The sequence below is a fragment of the Pristiophorus japonicus genome, unplaced genomic scaffold (assembly GCF_044704955.1).
Source record: "Pristiophorus japonicus isolate sPriJap1 unplaced genomic scaffold, sPriJap1.hap1 HAP1_SCAFFOLD_464, whole genome shotgun sequence".
In the NCBI taxonomy this organism is placed as follows: Eukaryota; Metazoa; Chordata; class Chondrichthyes; family Pristiophoridae; genus Pristiophorus; species Pristiophorus japonicus.
Window position 1 is genome coordinate 239,764 of NW_027254368.1, and position 21,789 is coordinate 261,552.

Below are 21,789 nucleotides of genomic sequence, written 5' to 3' on the forward strand. Positions count from 1 at the left end.
ACAGAACTTGGTCAAAGAACTCTAAGGAAAAGAATGATATTTTACTCAGAATGGAGACACATCTGTGAGAAATCTGAGACCATTCATGATAAGCTTTCCTTGTTGTAGATAAATAACCTGAACTTGGGGATAGAAAGTATAATTTTGAAATTTGCAGATGATACAAAACTTGGCAATGTAGTGAATAGTGAGCAGGATAGTAGCAGACTTCAGGAGGACATGGACGGACTGGAGAAATGGGCAGACACATGGCAGGTACAGTTTAATGCGGCTGAGTGTGAAGTAATGTACTTTGGGACAAACAACATGGAGAGGCAGTATAATCTAAATGGTGCTATTTTGAAAGATGTGCAAGAACAGAACGAACTGGGGTGCATGTTCACATATTGAGGGTTGTAGGGCAAGTTGATCAGACAGTCAAGAAAGCTTGTGGGATACTTGGCTTTGTAAACGGGGGCATTGAATTCAATACAAGGAAGTCATGCTGAACCTTTACACATCACTGGTTAGGCTGCAGCTGGAGTTTTGTGTAGAATTCTGGGAACCAGACTTGAGGAAGGATGTCAAGGTCTTGGAGAGAGTAAGGAGGAGGTTTATTAGGATGAGAGTAGGAATGAGGGACTTCAGTAAAGTGGAGAGATAGCAGAAGCTGGGATTGTTCTCCTTGGAGCAGCAAAGGTCAAAGGGACACCTAATGGAGGTATTCAAAATTCTGAGGGGGTTTGATTGAGCAAACGGGAGAAACTGTTTTTTCTGGTAACCGGATCTGTAGCCCGAGGTCACAGAGCTAAAATAATTGGCAAGAGAACTAGAGGGAAATGTGGAGATATGTTTTCAGATTTGGAACCTGAAAGGGTGGTGGAAGCAGATTCCATCGGGACGTTCAAAGGGCAATGGGACATGTAGCTGGAGAGAACTAATTTGCAGGGTTATGGGGAAAGGATTGGGTGTGGGAATAAATTGGACAGCTCTTTCACAGGATCAACAGCTTTAATCTCCTCGGTGTCTTTGACATCCAGGCCCACATCACATCCCTGCTGTCCACTCTGCTGTGCCTGAATACTTTTACAAAAATTATTCATTCACGGAGTTGTGGAAATCTGGAACTCTCTCCCTCAAAAGACTGAATGCGAGGATCAAACAATTCACCATTTTCCAGACTGAGATGGGTAGATTGTTGTTGGTTAAGGGCATCAAAGGGTAAGGGCAGAAGTGGGTAAATGCAGTTGAGATACAGATCTAACTGAATGGTGGAACAGGCTCCTCCTGTCCCTGTGCACCATCCTCTGCAGTCAGCCATGTTTATAATATTCCCACAACACTGGAGTTCCCGAGTGCTGCAGTAGCCTCGTGTTTTGGAATTGCTGATCCCGAATGCATTCAGCATTCACGTCTATACAGCTTACTGTAGATGTTCCATCTTTTGGCCCCTAGTTTACCCTTGTTAATGTTACCTGGTTCTTGTATATCACCCACCTGCTGTCTAGATTCCACTCTGTAATCAATGTCATGTGGATCACCTTTCCTCCTGGCCTTCTCCCTCCTCCAATGTAAATGCTTCTTGCAGCTACTTCAATGTTCCTGACCAGTTCCATTGTTTTTATTTGCTCATCTCTCTCCCATTTTTTGTCACAAGAACAACGCCATTTACTTTTCAACGTCCCAGTATTATTTTAGCCGCAAGTTGACTGGCAGTTATTCATATTTGCGACTTGTTTTGCAAACATCTTTGTCACCCAGATCAGGAAGTATAACACAGGGAATTGCCTTGATTTTCTCGGCCATCCTTGCTTGGGAGGGTTCCGAGCCCTTACAGGATTTCTTACATTGTCATTTAGCCCCTCCTGCATCTCCAGTATCTTTTGTCATTTATCTTCAATGTGCACAGACCTATCCCTGGGTAACCAACTCATCATCATTACCACACTCATCACCACTCGCCACCTACACCTCACCAACTGCAGCTTTGTCCTAACCGTGTTCTCAGGCTTCTGAACTACTTCTTCCTCTATGACTTGGTCTTCTGCATTCGGAGTTAGTCCTTGATCTAATTGACTGGTTCGACAGTCTCAAGGGTCTGAATGGCCTACTCATGTTCCTATGATCCTATATCAGCACATCGTTCTTGCTTTCTCAGTGTCTTTACAAGTGTTCTTCCTGCTGTCAGTGCATCCTCCGTTATATTATGTGCTCGGTTTCCTCCAGCACTTATTTCTGTTTCTTGCTGACCCTTTACCTGTTGCAAAAATCCCCGTCACAGCTCGCCAGTGACTCACCCGCAATATTGAGTACCAACTCATCCACTTCACTAAACTCTGACTCAATTAGTCCAATACTATCCACTCGCCTTTAATCATTAGCTTCCCAGATCAGCGAGTTGCTCCACACTTTACTATTGACTCTCGGGCTCTGTCGTGCTGCAAAGTCTGTTAGAGCACTGCCAGTGGTCTGCTGTGTATTAACATTTGTGTTTCTGTCTATTTCAGGAGAGTATGCCCGAGGTGCCATAGCAAGAGAAAATGGTAAGAAAACACATTTTAAAAACTCTATCTGAATGCACGCAGCATTCATAACAAATTAGATGAGCTGTTGGCACAAATAGTTACAAATGGGTATGATCTGGTAGCTATAACACAAATGTGGTTGCAAGGTGACCTGGACTGGGAATTAAACATTCAGGAGTACTTGACAATTCGGAAGGACAGACAGAAAGGAAAAGGAGGTGGGGTAGCTCTGTTGATAAAAGATGGAATCAATGCAATAGTGAGAAATGATATTGGTTCAAATGATCAGGATGTTGAAACAGTTTGGGTGGAGATGAGGCATAACCAGGGGAAAGGTCACTGGTGGGCGTAGTCTATCGGCCCCCTAACAGTGGCAACTCTGTTGGTCGGAGTATAAACCAGGAAATAGTGGGGGCTTGTAAAAAGGGAACAGCAATAATTATGGGTGATTTTAACCTCCATATTGATTGGACAAATCAAATTGATCAGGGTAGCCTTGAGGAAGAGTTCGTAGAGTGCATAAGGGATGGGTTCCTTGAGCAGTATGTAACAGAACCAACCAGGGGGCAGGCTATCTTAGATCTGATCCTGTGTAATGAGACAGGATTAATAAACAATCTCCTAGTAAAGGATCCCCTTGGAATAAGTGATCATAGCATGGTTGAATTTCAAATTCAGATGGAGGGCGCGAATGTTGGATCTCAAAGCAGCGTACCAAGCTTAAATAAAGGAGACTACACAGGTATGAGGCCAGAGTTGACTAAAGTGGACTAGGAAAATAGATAAAGTGTAGGACGGTTGATGAACAGTGGCGTACATTTAAGGAAATATTTCATAACTCTCAAGAAAAATATATACCAGTGAGGAGGAAAGGGTGTAAAAGGAAAGATAGCCATCTGTGGCTAACTAAAGAAATAAAGGATGGTATCCAATTAAAAACAACGGCATATAAAGTGGCTGAAAATAGTGGGAGGACAGAAACATAGAAAATAGGTGCAGGAGTAGGCCATTCGGCACTTCGAGCCTGCACCACCATTCATTAAGATCATGGCTGATCATTCACTTCAGTACCCCTTTCCTGCTTTCTCTCCATACCCCTTGATCCCTTTAGCTGTAAGGGCCATATCGAACTCCCTCTTGAATATATCCAATGAACTGGCATCAACAACTCTCTGCAGTAGAGAATTCCACAGGTTAACAACTCTCTGAGTGAAGAAGTTTCTCCTCATCTCAGTCCAAAATGGCTTACCCCTTATCCTTAGACTGTGTCCCCTGGTTCTGGACTTCTCCAACATCGGGAACATTCTTCCTGCCTCTAACCTGTCCAGTCCCGTCAGAATTTTATATATTTCTATGAGATCCCCTCTCATCCTTCTAAACTTCAGTGAATAAAGGCCCAGTTGATCCAGTCTCTCCTCATATGTCAGTCCTGCCATCCCGGGAATCAGTCTGGTGAACCTTTGCTGCACTCCCTCAATAGCAAGAACATCCTTCCTCAGATTGGGAGACCAAAACTGAACACAATATTCCAAGTGAGGCCTCACCAAGGCCCTGTACAACTGCAGTAAGACTTCCCTGCTCTTATACCCAAATCCCCTAGCTATGAAGGCCAACATTCCATTTGCCTTCTTCACCGCCTGCTGTACCTGCATGCCAACTTTCAGTGACTGATATACTATGACACCCAGGTCTCGTTGCACCTCCCCTTTTCCTAATCTGCCGCCATACAGATAATATTCTGCCTTTTGTTTTTTTTCCACCAAAGTGGATAACCTCACATTTATCCACATTATACTGCATCTGCCATGCATTTGCCCACTCACCTAACCTGTCGAAGTCACCTTGCAGCCTCTTAACGTCCTCCTCACAGCTCACACCGCCACCCAGTTTAGTGTCATCTGCAAACTTGAAGATTTAACACTCAATTCCTTCATCCAAATCATTCATCTATATTGTAAATAGCTGGGGTCCCAGCACTGAGCCCTGCGGCACCCCACGAGTCACTGCCTGCCATTCTGAAAAGGACCTGTTTATCCCGACTCTGCTTCCTGTCTGCCAACCAGTTCTCTATCCAAGTCAGTACATTACCTCCAAGACCATGTGCTTTAATTTTGCACACCAATCTCTTGTGTGGGACCTTGTAAAAAGCCTTTTGAAAGTCCAAATACACCACATCCACTGGTTCTCCCTTGTCCACTCTACTAGTTACATCCTCAAAAAAAATTCTAGAAGATTTGTCAAGCATGATTTCTCTTTCATAAATCCATGTTGACTTGGACCGATCCTGTCACTGTTTTCCAAATGCGCTGTTATTTCATCTTTAATAATTGATTCCAACATTTTTCCCACTACTGATGTCAGGCTAACCGGTCTATCATTGCATGTTTTCTCTCTCCCTCCTTTTTTTAAAAGTGGTGTTCCATTAGCTACCTCCAGTCCATAGGAACTGATCCAGAGTAAATAGACTGTTGGAAAATGATCACCAATGCATCCACTATTTCTAGGACCACTTCCTTAAGTACTCTCGGCTGCAGACTATCAGGCCCTGGGGATTTATTGGCCTTCAATCCCATCAATTTCCCTCACATAATTTCCCATCTAATAAGGATATCTATCGGTTCCTCCTTCTCACTAGACCGTCGGTCCCCTAGTACTTCCGGAAGGTTATTTGTGTCTTTGTGAAGACAGAACCAAAATATTTGTTCAACTGGTCTGCCATTTCTTTGTTCCCCATTATAGATTTGCCTGAATCTGACTGCTAGTTTGTCTTCACTAACCTTTTCCTCTTCACAAATCTATGGAAGCTTTTGCAGTCAGTTTTTATGTTCCCGGCAAGCTTCCTCTCATGCTCTATTTTCCCCCTCCGAATTAAACCCTTTGTCTTCCTCTGCTGAATTCTAAATTTCTCCCAGTCCTCAGCCTTACTGCTTTTTCTGGCCAATTTATATGCCTCTTCCTTGGATTTAACACTATCCTTAATTTCCCTTGCTCAACCACCTTCCCCATTTTATTTTTACTCCAGACAGGGATGTACAATTGTTGAAGTTCATCCATGTGATCTTTAAATGTTTTCCATTGCCGATTCATCGTCAACCCTTTAAGTATCATTTGCAGTCTATTCTAGCCAATTAACGTCTCATACCATCGAAGTTACCTTTCCTTACGTTCAGGACCCTAGTCTCTGAATTAACTGTGTCACTCTCCTCTTAATAAAGAATTCTACCATATTATGATCACTCTTCCCCAAGGGGCCTCGCACAACAAGATTGCTAATTAGTCCTTTCTCATTACACATCACCCAGTCTAGGATGGCCAGCTCTCTAGTTGGTTCCTCGACATATTGGTCCAGAAAACCATCCGTAATACACTAAAGGAAATCCTCCTCCACTGTATTGCTACCAGTTTGGTTAGCCCAATCTAAATGTAGATTCAAGTCGCCCATGATGACTGCTGTACCTTTATTGCATGCATCCCTAATTTCTTGTTTGATGCTGTACCCAACCTCACTACTACTGTTTGGTGGTCTGTACACAACTCCCACTAATGTTTTCTGCCCTTTGGTATTCCGCAACTCCACCCATACCGATTCCACATCATCCAAGCTAATGTCCTTCCTTACTATTGCGTTAATTTCCTCTTTAACCAGCAACGCTACCCCACTTCCTTTTCCTTTCTGTTTATCCTTCCTGAATGTTGAATACCCCTGGATGTTGAGTTCCCAGCCTTGGTCACCCTGGAGCCATGTGTCCGTGGTGCCAGTTATATCATATTCATTAATTGCTGCCTGTGCAGTTAATTCGTCCACTTTATTACGAATACTCCTCGCATTGAGGCACAGAGCCTTCAGCTTTGTCTTTTTAACACACTTTGCCCTTTTAGAATTTTGCTGCAATGCGGCCCTTTTTGATTTTTGCCTTGGGTTTCTCTTCCCTCCACTTTTACATTTCTTCATTCTATATTTTGCTTCTGCCCCCATTTTACTTCCCTCTGTCTCCCTGCATAGGTTCCCATCCTCCTGCCATATTAGTTTAACCCTTCCCCAACAGCAGTAGCAAACACTCCCCTAGTACATTGGTTTCGGTCCTGCCCAGGTGCAGACCGTACGGTTTGTACTGGTCCCACCTCCCCCAGAACTGGTTCCAATGTCCCAGGAATTTGAATCCCTCCCTTCTGCACCACTGCTCAAGCCACTTATTCATCTGAGCTGTCCTGCGATTCCTACTCTGACTAGCGCATGGCACTGGGAGCAATCCTGAGATTACTAACTTTTGAGGTCCTACTTTTTAATTGAACTCCTAGCTCCCTAAATTCAGCTTGTAGGACCTCATCCTGTTTTTTACCTATCGTTGGTACCTATATGCACCACGACAACTGGTGCAAAATGTCCTGCAACTGCTCTGAGACATCCTTGAACCTTGCACCAGGGAGGCAACATACCATCCTGGAGTCTCGATTGTGGCTGCAGAAACGTCTATCTATTCCCCTTACAATAGAATCCCACACTTTTTCCTGCCCTCCTGTGCAGCAGAGCCACCCATGGTGCCATGGACTTGGCTGCTGCTGCCCTGCCCTGATGAGTCATCCCCCCGCCCCGCCCCCAACAATATCCAAAGCGGTGTATCTGTTTTGGATGGGGATGACCGCAGGGGACCTCTGCACTACCTTCCTTCCACTGTTCTTCCTGTTAGTCATCCATTCACTATCTGTCTGTGTAAGACCAACTCACTAAACGTGCTATTCACAACATCCTCAGCATTGCGCATGCTCCAGAGTGAATCCACCCGCAGCTCCAGTGATGCAATGCGGTCTATCATGAGCTACAGCAGGACACACTTCCCGCACATGTAGTCGTCAGGGACACTGGAAGCGTCCCTGAGTTCCCACACAGCACAGGAGGAGCATGATACGTGTCCGAGCTCTCCTGCCATGACTTAACCCTTGGATTAACTTAATTTGGCAACAACAATGATAAAGGTTACCTACTGGGGGTCCTGGTGCATGAAACACAAAAGGTTATTATGCAGGTACAGTAAGTGATCAGGAAGGCCAATGGAATATTGGCCTTTATTGCAAAGGGGTGGAGTATAAAAGCAGGGAAGTCTTGTTACAGTTATACAGGGTATTGGTGAGGCCACACCTAGAATACTGCACACAGTTTTGGTTTCCATATTTATGAAAGGATATAATTGCTTTGGAGGCAGTTCAGAGAAGGTTCACTAGATTGATTCCAGAGATGAGGGGGTTGACTTATGAGGAAAGGTTGAGTAGGTTGGGCCTCTACTCATTGGAATTCAGAAGAATAAGAGGTGATTTTATCGAAACATATAATTATGAGGGGGCTTGACAAAGTGGATGCAGAGAGGCTGCTTCCACTGATGGGGGAGAGGAGAACAAGGGGGCATAATCTTAGCTGAGGAGGAATTTCTTCTGAGGGAGGGCATCAAACAGGAAATTAGGGGTGCATGCAATAAAGGTGCAGCAGTTATAATGGGTAACTTTAATATCCACATAGATTGGGCTAGCCAAACTGGAAGCAATACGGTGGAGGAGGATTTCCTGGAGTGCATAAGGGATGGTTTTCTGGACCAATATGTCGAGGAACCAACTAGGGGGGAGGCCATCTTAGACTGGGTGTTGTGTAATGAGAGAGGATTAATTAGCAATCTCATTGTGCGAGGCCCCTTGGGGAAGAGTGACCATAATATGGTGGAATTCTGCATTAGGATGGAGAATGAAACAGTTAATTCAGAGACCATGGTCCAGAACTTAAAGAAGGGTAACTTTGAAGGTATGAGGCATGAATTGGCTAGGATAGATTGGCGAATGATACTTGGGGGGTTGACTGTGGATGGGCAATGGCAGATATTTAGAGACCGCATGGATGAATTACAACAATTGTACATTCCTGTCTGGCGTAAAAATAAAAAAGGGAAGGTGGCTCAACCGTGGCTATCTAGGGAAATCAGGGATAGTATTAAAGCCTAGGAAATGGCATACAAATTGGCCAGAAATAGTAGCGAACCTGGGGACTGGGAGAAATTTAGAATTCAGCAGAGGAGGACAAAGGGTTTGATTAGGGCAGGGAAAATGGAGTACGAGAAGAAGCTTGCAGGGAACATTAAGGCGGATTGCAAAAGTTTCTATAGGTATGTAAAGAGAAAAAGGTTAGTAAAGACAAACTTAGGTCCCCTGCAGTCAGAATCAAGGGAAGTCATAACGGGGAACAAAGAAATGGCAGACCAATTGAACAAGTACTTTGATTCGGTATTCACTAAGGAGGACACAAACAACCTTCCGGATATAAAAGGGGTCAGAGGGTCTAGTAAGGAGGGGGAACTGAGGGAAATCTTTATTAGTCGGGAAATTGTGTTGGGGAAATTGATGGGATTGAAGGCCGATAAATCCCCAGATCCTGATGGACTGCATCCCAGAGTACTTAAGGAGGTAGCCTTGGAAATAGCGGATGCATTGACAGTCATTTTCCAACATTCCATTGACTCTGGATCAGTTCCTATCGAGTGGAGGGTAAAAAAGGAGGGGGAGAGAAAACGGAATTATAGACCGGTCAGCCTAACCTCAGTAGTGGGTAAAATGATGGAATCAATTATTAAGGATGTCATAGCAGCGCATTTGGAAAATGGTGACATGATAGGTCCAAGTCAGCATGGATTTGTGAAAGGGAAATCATGCTTGACAAATCTTCTGGAATTTTTTGAGGATGTTTCCAGTAAAGTGGACAAAGGAGAACCAGTTGATGTGGTATATTTGGACTTTCAGAAGGCTTTCGACAAGGTCCCACACAAGAGATTAATGTGCAAAGTTAAAGCACATGGGATTGGGGGTGGTGTGCTGACGTGGATTGAGAACTGGTTGTCAGACAGGAAGCAAAGAGTAGGAGTAAACGGGTACTTTTCAGAATGGCAGGCAGTGACTAGTGGGGTGCCGCAAGGTTCTGTGCTGGGGCCCCAGCTGTTTACATTGTACATTAATGATTTAGACGAGGGGATTAAATGCAGTATCTCCAAATTTGCAGATGACACTAAGTTGGGTGGCAGTGTGAGCTGCAAGGAGGATGCTATGAGGCTGCAGAGTGACTTGGATAGGTTAGGTGAATGGGCAAATGCATGGCAGATGAAGTATAATGTGGATAAATGTGAGGTTATCCACTTTGGTGGTAAAAACAGGAAGGCAGAATATGATCTGAATGGTGACAGATTAGGAAAAGGGAAGGTGCAACAAGACCTGGGTGTCATGGTACATCAGTCATTGAAGGTTGGCATGCAGGTACAGCAGGCGGTTAAGAAAGCAAATGGCATGTTGGCCTTCATAGCGAGGGGAGGTGTTGCTACAGTTGTACAGGGCCTTGGTGAGGCCACACCTGGAGTATTGTTTACAGTTTTGGTCTCCTAACTTGAGGAAGGACATTCTTGCTATTGAGGGTGTGCAGCAAAGATTCACCAGACTGATTCCCGGGATGGTGGGACTGACCTATCAAGAAAGACTGGATCAACTGGGCTTGTATTCACTGGAGTTCAGAAGAATGAGAGGGGACCTCATGGAAACGTTTAAAATTCTGACGGGTTTAGACAGGTTAGATGCAGGAAGAATGTTCCCAATGTTGGGGAAGTCCAGAACCAGGGGTCACAGTCTGAGGATAAGGGGTAAGCCATTTAGGACCGAGATGAGGAGAAACTTCTTCACCCAGAGAGTGGTGAACCTGTGGAATTCTCTACCACAGAAAGTAGTTGAGGCCAATTCACTAAATATATTCAAAAGGGAGTTAGATGAAGTCCTTACTACTAGGGTGATCAAGGGTTATGGCGAGAAAGCAGGAAGGGGGTACTGAAGTTTCATGTTCAGCCATGAACTCATTGAATGGCGGTGCAGGCTAGAAGGGCTGAATGGCCTACTCCTGCACCTATTTTCTATGTTTCTAAACCTGTGGCATTTGCTGCCTCAGAGAGCTGTGGAAGCTGGGTCACTGAATAAATTTAAGACAGAGATAGACAGTTTCTTAACCGATAAGGGAATAAAGGGTTATGGGAGTGGGCAGGGAAGTGGACCCGAGTCCATGATCGGATCAGCCATGATCATGTTGGGTGGCGGAGCAGGGCTCAATGGGCCATATGGCCTATTTCTGCTCCTATTTCTTATGTTTGTTTGTGCTTATGTTCTACACTCACTCATTAGGCACTTCCAGGGCAGGTACAGCAAGGGTTAGATACAGAGTAAAGCTCCCTTTATACCTTCCCATCAATTACTCCATGGGTCGGTGCAGCACAGTTTAGATATAGAGCAAAGCTTGCTCTGCAATTACCATCAAACACTCCCAGGGCAAATACAGCATGGTTTAGGTACAGATATGGCATAAAGGTCCCTCTACCCTGGCCCTTCAACTATTCCCAGTGCAGGTACAGCATTGGTTAGGTAAAGAGTAAAGTTCCTTCTGCACTGTCCCATGAAACATTTCATGGGCCGGTCCTACATGGATTACATATGGAGTAAAGCTCCCTCTGCTCTATCCTATCCAACATTCCCAGGCAGATATAGCAAGAGTTAGATACAAAGTAAAGCTCCATCTACTGTCCCATTAAACACTCCCAGGATGGGACAGCTCACGTTAAATACAAAGCAAAGATTCCTCTACATTGTCCTCGCAAGCATTCCCAGGACAGGTACAGCACGGGTTAGATACCGAGCAAAGCGCTCTCTACACTGTCCCACCAAACACTCCCAGGGCAGGTACAGCAGAGGATAAATACAGAGGAAAGTTCCCTCTGCACTGTCCATTCGAACATTCCCATGCAGATACAGCAAGAGCTCGATACAAAGTAAAGCTCCATCTACACTGTCCCATCAAACACTCCCAGGGCAGGTGCAGCATGGGTTAGATACAGAGTAAAGCTCCATCCACACTGTTCCTTCAGGGGAGGAGAGGGAGGGGAACCAGTGAGTGATTGTGATTGTGGTATGTTCCTTCCCCCCCTATAGCCCCTTGACTATCCACTGTTGGGATCGTTTTAGTCGTCTACCGTAAAGACTGATGCAAAATATTTGTTCATCTCCATGTTCCCCATCACTGATTCCCTGGTTTCATCCTCTAATGGACCAACATTTACTTTAGCCACTCTTTTTTCCTTTTTATATACCTGTAGAAACTCTTGCTATCTGTTTTTCTATTTCGTGCTAGTTTACTTTCATAACATATCTTCCCTTTTTTAATCATTTTTTGTCATTCTTTTAAAAGCTTCCCAATCTTCTGTCCTCCCAGTAGTTTGGGCCACTTTGTATGCCCTTGTTTTTAATTGGATACCATCCTTTATTTCTTTAGTTAGCCACGGATGGCTATCTTTTCTTTTACACCCTTTCCTCCTCACTGGAATATATTTTTCTTGAGAGTTGTGAAATATTTCCTTAAATGTACACCACTGTTCATCAACCGTCTTACACTTTAATCTATTTTCCCAGTCCACTTTAGCCAACTCTGCCCTCATACCTTTGTAATCTCCTTTATTTAAGCTTCGTACGCTGGTTTGAGATCCAACTTTCTCGCTCTCCATCTGAATTTGAAATTCAATCATGCTTTGCTCACTCATTCCAAGGGGATCCTTACTAGGAGATTGTTTATTAATCCTGTCTCATTACACAGGACCAGATCGAAGATAGCTAGTACTTCAGAGGAGGAGAGGGAGAGGAAACCAATGATTGTAGAATTAAACCCAGCAAAAGTCAGCATGATCAGGGGAGGGAGAGAGAGGGGAACCAGTGAGTGTAGAACTGAATCCAGCCAGAGTCAGCACCTACAGGGGAGGAGAGGGGAAAGGAACCAGTGAGTGCGGACTTGAACTCAGCCAGATCCAGCTTATTCAGGGGAGTAGAGGGAGGGGAACCAGTGAGTGCAGAACTGAACCCAGCCAGAGTCAGCACCTTCAGGGGAGGAGAGGGAGGGGAACCAGTGAATGTAGAACTGAACCCAGCCAGAATTGGTGGTGAAAACTGGGAGGAGAAACAGTCTAGAGACGTGCGATGGGTTTGGATTTCAGCACAGCAGGAGGGACAATGTGTGGGACAGGGATCTACAGCTTTGTAAGAACAAGAGAGGAAAGAATGTTCCATGGAAACTAGGTTTGTGTAGGGATACAAAGGAGGCTTCTCTCCTTCAATGTGGACTAACTGATATAGTTAATTGACACCTGCCCATCAGTTGGGATAAAAGGAGGCTTCTCTTCCTCGGGTGGATTAACTGATATAGTTAATCGACACTTCGCCCAGCTCCCACTGTATATAAACCACAGAAGTAAACAAACGAAACCTCAGGTTTACCGGTTTTATTACGAGCAACACACAGGAAGGTTCAGCCTAAAACCTGCGAAATACAAGAGGTTTCAAGTACAATTTATACAGGTTTTGGAGAGGAGCACCCTCCGACAAAATCCTCGATAGGTCTAATTCTATCAGCGAAGTTACATTGATTTGTCGACTCTTATCAAACTGTGAGTGGTATATGCAATTGCCCATCTTCTATGGTGTTGTTCCATGACTTGCACTTTGCCACAGTATAATAAACGCCTAAACTGGCTTCCTTATCTCTTCCTCAGAGACTTCTGATCAACAACTGCTGAGTTTGCTGTTTAAGTATTAGAGGTTATGGATTCAGTTTAATGCGTTATACATTTGTGCTATACCTACATAAGTAAGTGTTACATACATAGGCAATTATATAGACGCTCCTAATACTGATAAGTTCACTACCTTCAGCATAATACTGACCACCTATTTGCAACTCTTACAATTTATCCCTTACAATTCCCCCCCCTAATGGCCCTTGGCTATATGCCCAAGATAGGCCATTTCCCAATTAATACCTCACGGGTGAGCTTTCAGGGTTGTCCATTCACTTGGGTAGCGCTACTTCCCGAGCTGCAGGATGTACCTGTTGGCTTTCCCATCAAGGTTATACTAAGTAAGTCCTTTCTGCCGGACTGTTTGATTTCTCTTTATTCAATGTTTTAACTATAGTACGGGCTCAGGCCTGCCTCTTCCGTCAGTTACACCTTTTTACAGGTTAATACTAACAAGATGAGTTCCCTTGCACTACAACCATTACATTTAGTCCAGCATAGTTCGTGTATAAGTCCTTTTTACCCAACATTATCTCCGTGTTCGAATTATGCCCCGCCTGGGCGATCCTCTGTTTCTTCTATATTTCCTCCACTTGGGATCTTCTCTCTTCTGCCGAATTTCTGCCCCGCCTGGGGTATCCTCTATGTTGTTGAATGGTGTCCAATTCAGTCGAGTTTGTTCTTCTTTCAGTTCGAGTGTCGGTTTTCCTTGTGGCCCGATGGCCTTCGCATAACCTGTTCAGGTAAGGTCCATCATCGTCCCATCGATCTTTCCTCCTTAAGCTCAGGGGTTATAATAAACCCGTTTATATTTAGTAATCCTGTATTAGGGGGGTGATTTTTATAACAATCATCTATGCTGAGACTTTTAGTCCTGTTCTCTTCAGTTACATTTCTGGTTTGTCATGGTACCGCACGCAAGTTTGATTTCTTATTTCTCCTGCATTGTTTGGTATAGAGGACCTCCCTTTGTCAAATCATACTGTGGTATAGATAATACAAAATCTATTATATTTAAATGTCCGGTTACACATCAGGCCTTTGGGACCCAAGCATGACTGTTTCTACGCACCTCGTAGGCATGAGTCATGTCCAGTTGGTAAATACATCAAGTGTTATCCAATCCGGCACCTTTCAATTCTGAAGCTGCTCTAGGTTATGTTGTATTCCATACGCTGTACATACTAGTTCTGTCTGTATGGTTTTACTTAAGTTCCGTTCTGCTCTATTCATCGAATTTATAGTTCTGGCGTGGTCTCACAATGTGTGGGCCACTTTTAATAATTCCCTTTCTGCGCCATTACCCAGTTGTGCCTGTATCTTTTCATTATCCTCATCCCTTTCCAGCAATCCCTGTAAGGTGTGTGTTGGAGCGTTAACTCGATTATCTATCGTGTGTAGGTCTGCAGTGTTTACCGTTGTAACTCCCGCCACGTATCCCAAAGTGTATCTTAGCCTTGGTCTGCCTTATCAATCCCCCTTTTGCCCCAGTGTTCATAGTTGGACACGTTTGTGGCACTGGGGGTGTGATAGTCGGGGCCCTGGTAGTGCTCACTGTTGCTAAAGTAGTGGGTGGGGCCGTGTTGGTGGGTCTATCTCGGGAGATATCCCTCCACCACCATTCATAGATGTTGAGTAAAATCTGCACCCCCTTCCCCCGGGTGCAATATCTCTGTCCCTCCTGATTATAAAACACACTCTGGTCTTATTCCCACTAATTATTGGTCCCGTATTACTGGCCCATCCCCAATGTTGTTTCGTTTTCTTGTTACGTTGTTTTATGCCCGTTATTTAAGTCTACTGTTGGTCCATCCGTCACCATCAGTTTTTTTTGATTCTTTTTAAACTAATGTCACCCAAGTCCCTGTAATACAGGCCTTGCCGTCCCTCAGCCTGTTGTCCTTGATATGAGGCAGCGTTACCCCACGTTGTTTCCACGAGCACTAGAGTCCAACAAAAAAACAATATTTCCTGGTCGTCACCGGTTAGTTAGTGACCATGCTTTTTTAACTGGGTCCAGTGTTTCCATTTGCCGATGCCCCTTCTAACTACCATAACTTACCATTATTACCCGATAGGGTCTGGTCCATTTGGGTGCCAGCCTGGACCTCTCTGGGGTAATCACCTGACTGCCTATTTGGGGTGCTGGACCTTTGGTTCCTTCGTGTCGTTCTCCAAGTTCTTAATTTGCTAATCTCTAGCCTGTGTCTTTAAATCATGTAACTGTTTACAGAGTTCCATTTCAAATTTCCGTATCCTGTCTCTATTAGTTCAAAGGGTGTCAGTCCTGTCGTCCAACTAGGGGTTGCCTTGAGCTTCATTAGTACTCAGGGTATCCTGTCTACCCATCCCTTTCCAGTCTCTTTGATATGGGATATTTTTGCCTGACCCTTAGTAAAGCGCAGGCCTGTTTCATTATCTTCCCTGTGAAGTATGTACCTTGATTTAAGTCTACTGTAGTGGCATTATTTCTTCTGCTAGGATCCTGGCCATGGTTCCTGCTGAACAATTTCTAGTGGTGAAAGCCTCTACCCACTTCGTAAACTGGTCTATTACTTCTAGGCAGTATGTCTTCCCTTTGTTGCTGGGTAACGGTCCAGTTAAATCTATCTGCAAGTTTTCCCAGGGTCCTTTCGATCGGGACTGATGCCCCATTCTGACCTTTACTTTCCCCCCGGGTTGTATTTTGTGCATATCACGCACCTTCTACAGTGGTCCTCTATCTCTCTACCCATTTCCTTCCACCACCGGCATCTGGACATCGAGCTTATCATGTTGGTTCTACCTGTATGGACATACCTGTGGTATAAATTTAATAGTCTCTCCTGGATGCATTCCGGGGCCACCACATTCCCATTATTTCTTCCATATCCCGTCAGTCTCTTGTTGGGCCCCTCTGCTTCCACCCCTCCTTTTCCTGTGGAGTGGCTTCTCCCTGTGCCTTAAGCATGTTTACTTCCTCAGGCCTGATTGTACATGTTCCAACTTGGGCTTCCCCAGCCAGTGTACCTGTCTCTGCCACTGCTTCATCTGCCCATGCGTTCCCCTGTTGATGTTGATCACACACTCTTTGGGTAGGAGGGAGGCTTCCACTAAGTGTTTAACAATCGGCCCTCCTCCTGAGATCATGTATCCCCGCTTGCTCCAGGCTATCATATAATCATGCACTACTCCAAAAGCATATCGAGTGTCTGTATAGATGTTTACTCCGTTTCCCCGAGCCAGCCTCAGAGCTTCAGTGAGAGCCACTAATTCAGCCACTTGAGCTGATTGACCCCCTTCAAACCGTCCTTCACTTTTGACCTGTTTGCTGCTATCTACTACGTGGAGTCCCACATAGTGCTGAGACCCATCTACATATAGATCCATGTCTGCCTCCTCAAGCCTGACTACTTCCCTCGTCTTCTCCTGTCGGGCTACACCTCTGCTCCTTCCCCTGCGTAATGATCCATCCTGCAGGGTTGTTACAGCTGTCTTTTATTGTTACCGTCCCGTTGGGGGTAATAGCATGCTTCCCACCTTGCCCCTTCGTGTGTCGGATACCAGATTTAGCCTTCCTGTGTTAAGCAATTCTACTAAGGTATGCTGGGTATGTGTCCCGACATTACTATGCCACTGGCCTGTGCCTGTCCCCATGTAATGATCCTTACTGTGGTGTGTATAGATGTGGAAGGGTCTATTCTGGTCGGGTAATCCCAGGCTGGAACACCTGTGAGAGCTTGTTTTAAACTTACAACCACAATTTCCTGATCTTTCTGCAGTAGTTGAATAGCCCTAGTACCTGCCTGACCACTTTCACGGTTCCTGACCTGGGCATTGATTGAATTGCTTCCTTTCTGTCCTTGGGCATCTGTCTCTTCCCTTGTGATATTATGTATCCTAGATATGTTACTTCACTCCTTCCCACCTGCACCTTCCTAGGATTTATTTTTAATCCTGCACTCTGTACAGCTCCTAGCATTGTAGTTGCAGCTAATAGGTGTTGTTCTGTGCTGGAGGCAATAAGGATATCATCCACATACTGCAAAAGGGTGCTCCCTTCCTTCTTTGCCTGGAGTGGGCCTCGCCTTCCTGCGCCTCTTCCCTTATTGCAGCTAAAACATCAGGCGAGCTGCGCGGGGGGTGTCTCCTCCCCCTTCATCTCTGCTGCTACCTTCTCCCTTTGTTTTGACTTTAACTCTTCTTCATGATCTGCCCATTCCAAAGTTTCATCGTAATCATCTCCTATCTTAAATACTAACATAATTATCTTTTGATGTGCCTCTCCTAGTCCATCTTTAAACATTTTCAAGAATGCTGCATCATTTTTGTTGGGGTCATCAGCCCCAGAGTGGTTTTTGTATTCAATCCACTTTTGTTCCCTGTCCTCCCCTACCCTTTCACCTGCCTTTTGAGTCACTGTATTCTACTCTAATCTTTTGTCAGAATTCTGTATTGCTACTATTTTGCTTTAGGGGTTGGTAACTTATTCAATAGAATTTGTCTCTCCAGTGGGCTGAGGGGTACCACCTGCATGGTAATGTGAGCTGCTCTATGTCCGTTGGTGGGAATGGTGGTAGTGCATATCGGTGCCACTGATAAATAGCCATTATCATGTGCCGGGGGCCACTTTACTCCGGTCTGCTTTACTGTTAGGTTATGTTTGTGGACTACACTTACCCACCGTGGGGTACATTGGCTCTATTACCATAGGTGATAGTGCAATGGCTGTGCACTGCACTATCCGTCTGGTCCTGTCTTTATCTCTTCCAGCTTATTGATCTTAGCTTCTAACTCTTGAATTTGTTTTGTTTCAGTATCTATCTGTCCTCTGTAGCAGGGGAGTATTATTACATAGGCTTTCTTCGTTTTATTTTTATTCTGACTATACCACCATTTCCTCTGTCTGTCAGATGAGTTTTTCTTTTATTAAGAAATCCAAATTAATAATATCCAGTATAAAACAGCTGTCAATGGAAAGGGTTAACTCCTTTACAGGTTTGTAAGAAGCCCTGACGTCATTACGTGATTTTGCATAATCATCAAAAAAAATTTCCCCAAGTCTTTGCGCTTTCAAAACTTGCTTCGAAATTAGGAATCCGTTAAAACAGCAGAAATCATTCGTAAAGTTGTCATAATAAAACCATCTCATCGGGAAAGACAGCATTTTAGAGTAAACTCCAATTTCTCCAAACTTCCAATTCAAATACTTACCAAAGATTTTTTCATTGATTTAAAATGAGACTATACATTTTTAATAGCTATTTTGTTTACTGAAATCCAATTTTCACACAAGTTATGTACATTCCAGCATTTCACTGAGCAAATCTTGTGTTTTATTTCTCTCGGCACAAAATCTAAACTTCCGTGCTGGTTCCATCTTTTTTAAGAATTCTCTCATTCCCAGTTTTTTCCTTCCTTTGCTGAGTTTGCATAACTTAGATTTTTTTTTTCCTTTTGAATCCGAACGTAATAATTTTTTGATGACCTTCCTCTAATCCATAGTTAAACATCTTTGTTTCTCTTTCTCGGCACAAAACTTCTGTGTCGGATTCAACTCGTAAGTTTTTATATTTAAACCAATATCTTTTTCACAGCCAATTTAAATCTCCTTTCTTCAAATTAGGTTTTGTATTTTGATGATCTTCCTCCAGTCCATTTTCCTAAACATCTTTGTTTCTCTTTCTAACAACTTTCAAGGTCGTATTTTTATCTTTTGATAAAAAGACGCTGTCCTTTGTAAATTCAATGTGTTTTTCCACCATTTTTCTTTTCTTTTATTAATTTTCCATTTGTCCTTCTGTGGTTCGCTATAACTTGTTCTACAGATTACGCCTTCTAATTCTTTATACAGATTACCTCCTTCCCCGTCAATGCTACAGCTGCAGGTGATACACAATCATACTCACTGCCATTCAGCTGTCACATCATCCAGGTCGGAGGGTCTATATCCTGCCGACTACGCCAAATGTAGGGGGACAAAGGAGGCTTCTCTCCTTCGAAGGTGGACTAACTGATATAGTTAATCGACACCTGCCCGTCAGTTGGGGTAAAAGGAGGCTTCTTTCCCTCAAGGTGGATTAACTGATAGAGTTAATCGACACCTCGCCGAGCTCCCACTGTATAACGACCACGGAAGTAAACAAACGAAACCTCAGGTTTACCGGTTTTATTACAAGTAATGCACGGGAAGGTTCAGCCTAAAACCTGCGAAATACAAGAGGTTTCAAGTACAATTTATACAGGTTTTGGAGAGGAGCACCCTCCTACAAAATCCTCGCTAGGTCTAATTCTATCAGCAACGTTACATTGATTTGTCGACTCTTATCAAACTGTCTCTGAGTGGGAAATGCAATTCCCATCTTCTATGGTGTTGTTCCATGACTTGCACTTTGCCACAGTATAATAGATGCCTAAACTGGCTTCCTTATCTCTTCCTCAGAGACTTCTGATCAACAACTGCTGATTTTGCTGTTTAAGTATTCGAGGTTACGGATTCAGTTTAATGCGTTATACATTTGTGCTATACCTACATAAGCAAGTGTTACATACATAGGCAATTATACAGACCCTCCTAATACAGACAAGTTCACTACCTTCAGCATTATTCTGACCACTTATTTGTAACTCTTACAATTTATCCCTTACAGTTTGTCTATTCTGAATTTCTTCTTGTGCTTACAGTGATGAGTTTTGTTGGTTCCTTTTACAGAGTATTAGAAGAGGAGATTTTCAGACAGGAACACAAACCAAACATCACGTCAAGATCTGACTGAGTCAACCGTTTCATCAGGACCTGAATATCATCGGCCTTTGAAAGTGGAAGGAGAAATATTTATTTGTTCTGCCTGTGGGAAAAGATTTCAAACGTCACTGTAACTGGAAAAGCACCGAGATACACACACACACACACACGAGTGAGAGTGTTCCAGTGCACTGCCTATGGAAAGAGCTTTAATCAGTTACACAGCCTGAAAAAACATCACACAAAAACATGTTGTGTGTGTGGACGAGGCTTCAACTGATCGTCCCACCATGGAGAGTCACACGGATAACCCCACCATTTAGAAACCGTGAGAATGTGGTGACTGTAGGAAGGTACTCAGATCACTCTCTGCGCTGGAAATTCATCGACACAATCACACTGGGGAGAGGCCGTTCACCTGCTCAGAGTGTGGGAGGGGATTCACTTGGTCTTCTTCCGGCTGAGACACCAACGAGTTCACAAGTGACTGCAGGGGTTGGAATCTGCTGTTATTGCTGCTGTTAATCACATCCCGACTGAATCATGTTCATTCTGACAGTTGGGGTTTGTTTCTGATGATGATAACCCTATAACTGGGCTGGACTTTAATATTCTGGATATATTGCTGATTGTGTTCTTGGGGTTGCAATGTCCATTTAAGAAACGCTGTATGTTATCTTTCCCCTTAATTCAGCGACTCTCAACAGAAATTTAGTTTGCAATAAAATTATGAACTTTTACTACAATGCTAAATTGATCTTTGTTCAAAATCTACAATAGTGTCAAAGTTGCTACTGAAAGAGCTTGCTGGCAATTCTTACTCACTTGCACATTACAAACAGTGGCCCCTCCATTATCCACCAGAAAGAATGGGAATGGGAATTGGTGGGGAATCAATGTCCCCAAATGTTGCCCTTCCCGTCTGGTGTAGCAATCCCCTCAGCACGGGAATGGAGACAAGGCTGGACCAAAACTGTGCACAGTACTCCAGGTGTGGTCTTGCCTACTTTTATACTCCATCCCCCTTGCAATAAAGGTCAGCATTCCATTTGCCTTCCTGATCACTTGCTGTACCTGCATGCCAACGTTTTGAGTTTCATGCACCAAGATCCCCCAGATCCCTCTACTGCCGCATTTTGTAATTGTCCCATTTAAATAATAATTTCCTTTTTTTTTCCGACCAAAGGGGGTAACCTGACATTTTACCACATTACAGTCCATCTGCCAGATTTTTGCCCACTCACTGAGCCTATCTATATCCCTTTGTAGATTCTTTGCATCCTCCACACAACTTGCTTTCCCACCTACCTTTGTATCATCCGCAAATTTAGCTGCATTACACTCGGTCCCTTCATTCAAGTCATTAATATAAAATGAAATAGTTGAGGCCCCAGCACTGATCCCTGCAGCACCCCACTAGTTGCAGTTTGCCAATCTGAAAATGATCCATTGATCCCGACTCTCTATTATCTGTTAGTTAGCCAATCCTCTCTATCCATGCTGATATATTACCTCCAAACCCATGAACTTTTATCTTATATAGTAACCTTTTATGTGGCATTTTATCGAATGCTTTCTGGAAATCCAAATATATGACATCAACTGGTTCTCCTTTATTCACTCTGCTCGTTACATCCTCAAACAACTCCTGCAAATTTGTCAAACATGATTTCCCCTTTTATAAAACCATGCTGACTCTGCTTGACTGAAATATGATTTTCTAAATGTCCTGCTACGACTACAACATAATGATGGACTCCAGTATTTTCCCAATGACAGATGACTGGTCTATAGTTTCCTGCCTTCTGACTCCCTCCTTTCTTGAATAGGGGTGTTACATTTGCAGTTTTCCAGTCCGCTGGGACCTCTCCAGAATTCGGGGAATTTTGCTAGATTACAACCAATACTGTCACTATCTCTGCAGCCATTTCTTTTAAGA

General features: G+C 43.8%; 1 protein-coding gene and 1 long non-coding RNA gene across 9 annotated transcripts in view; one reads left to right on the plus strand and one right to left on the minus strand.

The window, feature by feature from the left end:
* LOC139252394 (zinc finger protein 239-like) overlaps positions 1-21,789 on the minus strand; it is a 281,958-nt gene that overhangs the window by 158,016 nt on the left and 102,153 nt on the right. The window lies entirely within an intron of this gene.
* LOC139252408 (uncharacterized) lies at positions 76-20,565 on the plus strand. Its single transcript, XR_011591477.1, has 4 exons — positions 76-255; positions 2,487-2,522; positions 13,818-13,869; positions 19,818-20,565. It is a non-coding gene; the product is annotated as an uncharacterized lncRNA (long non-coding RNA).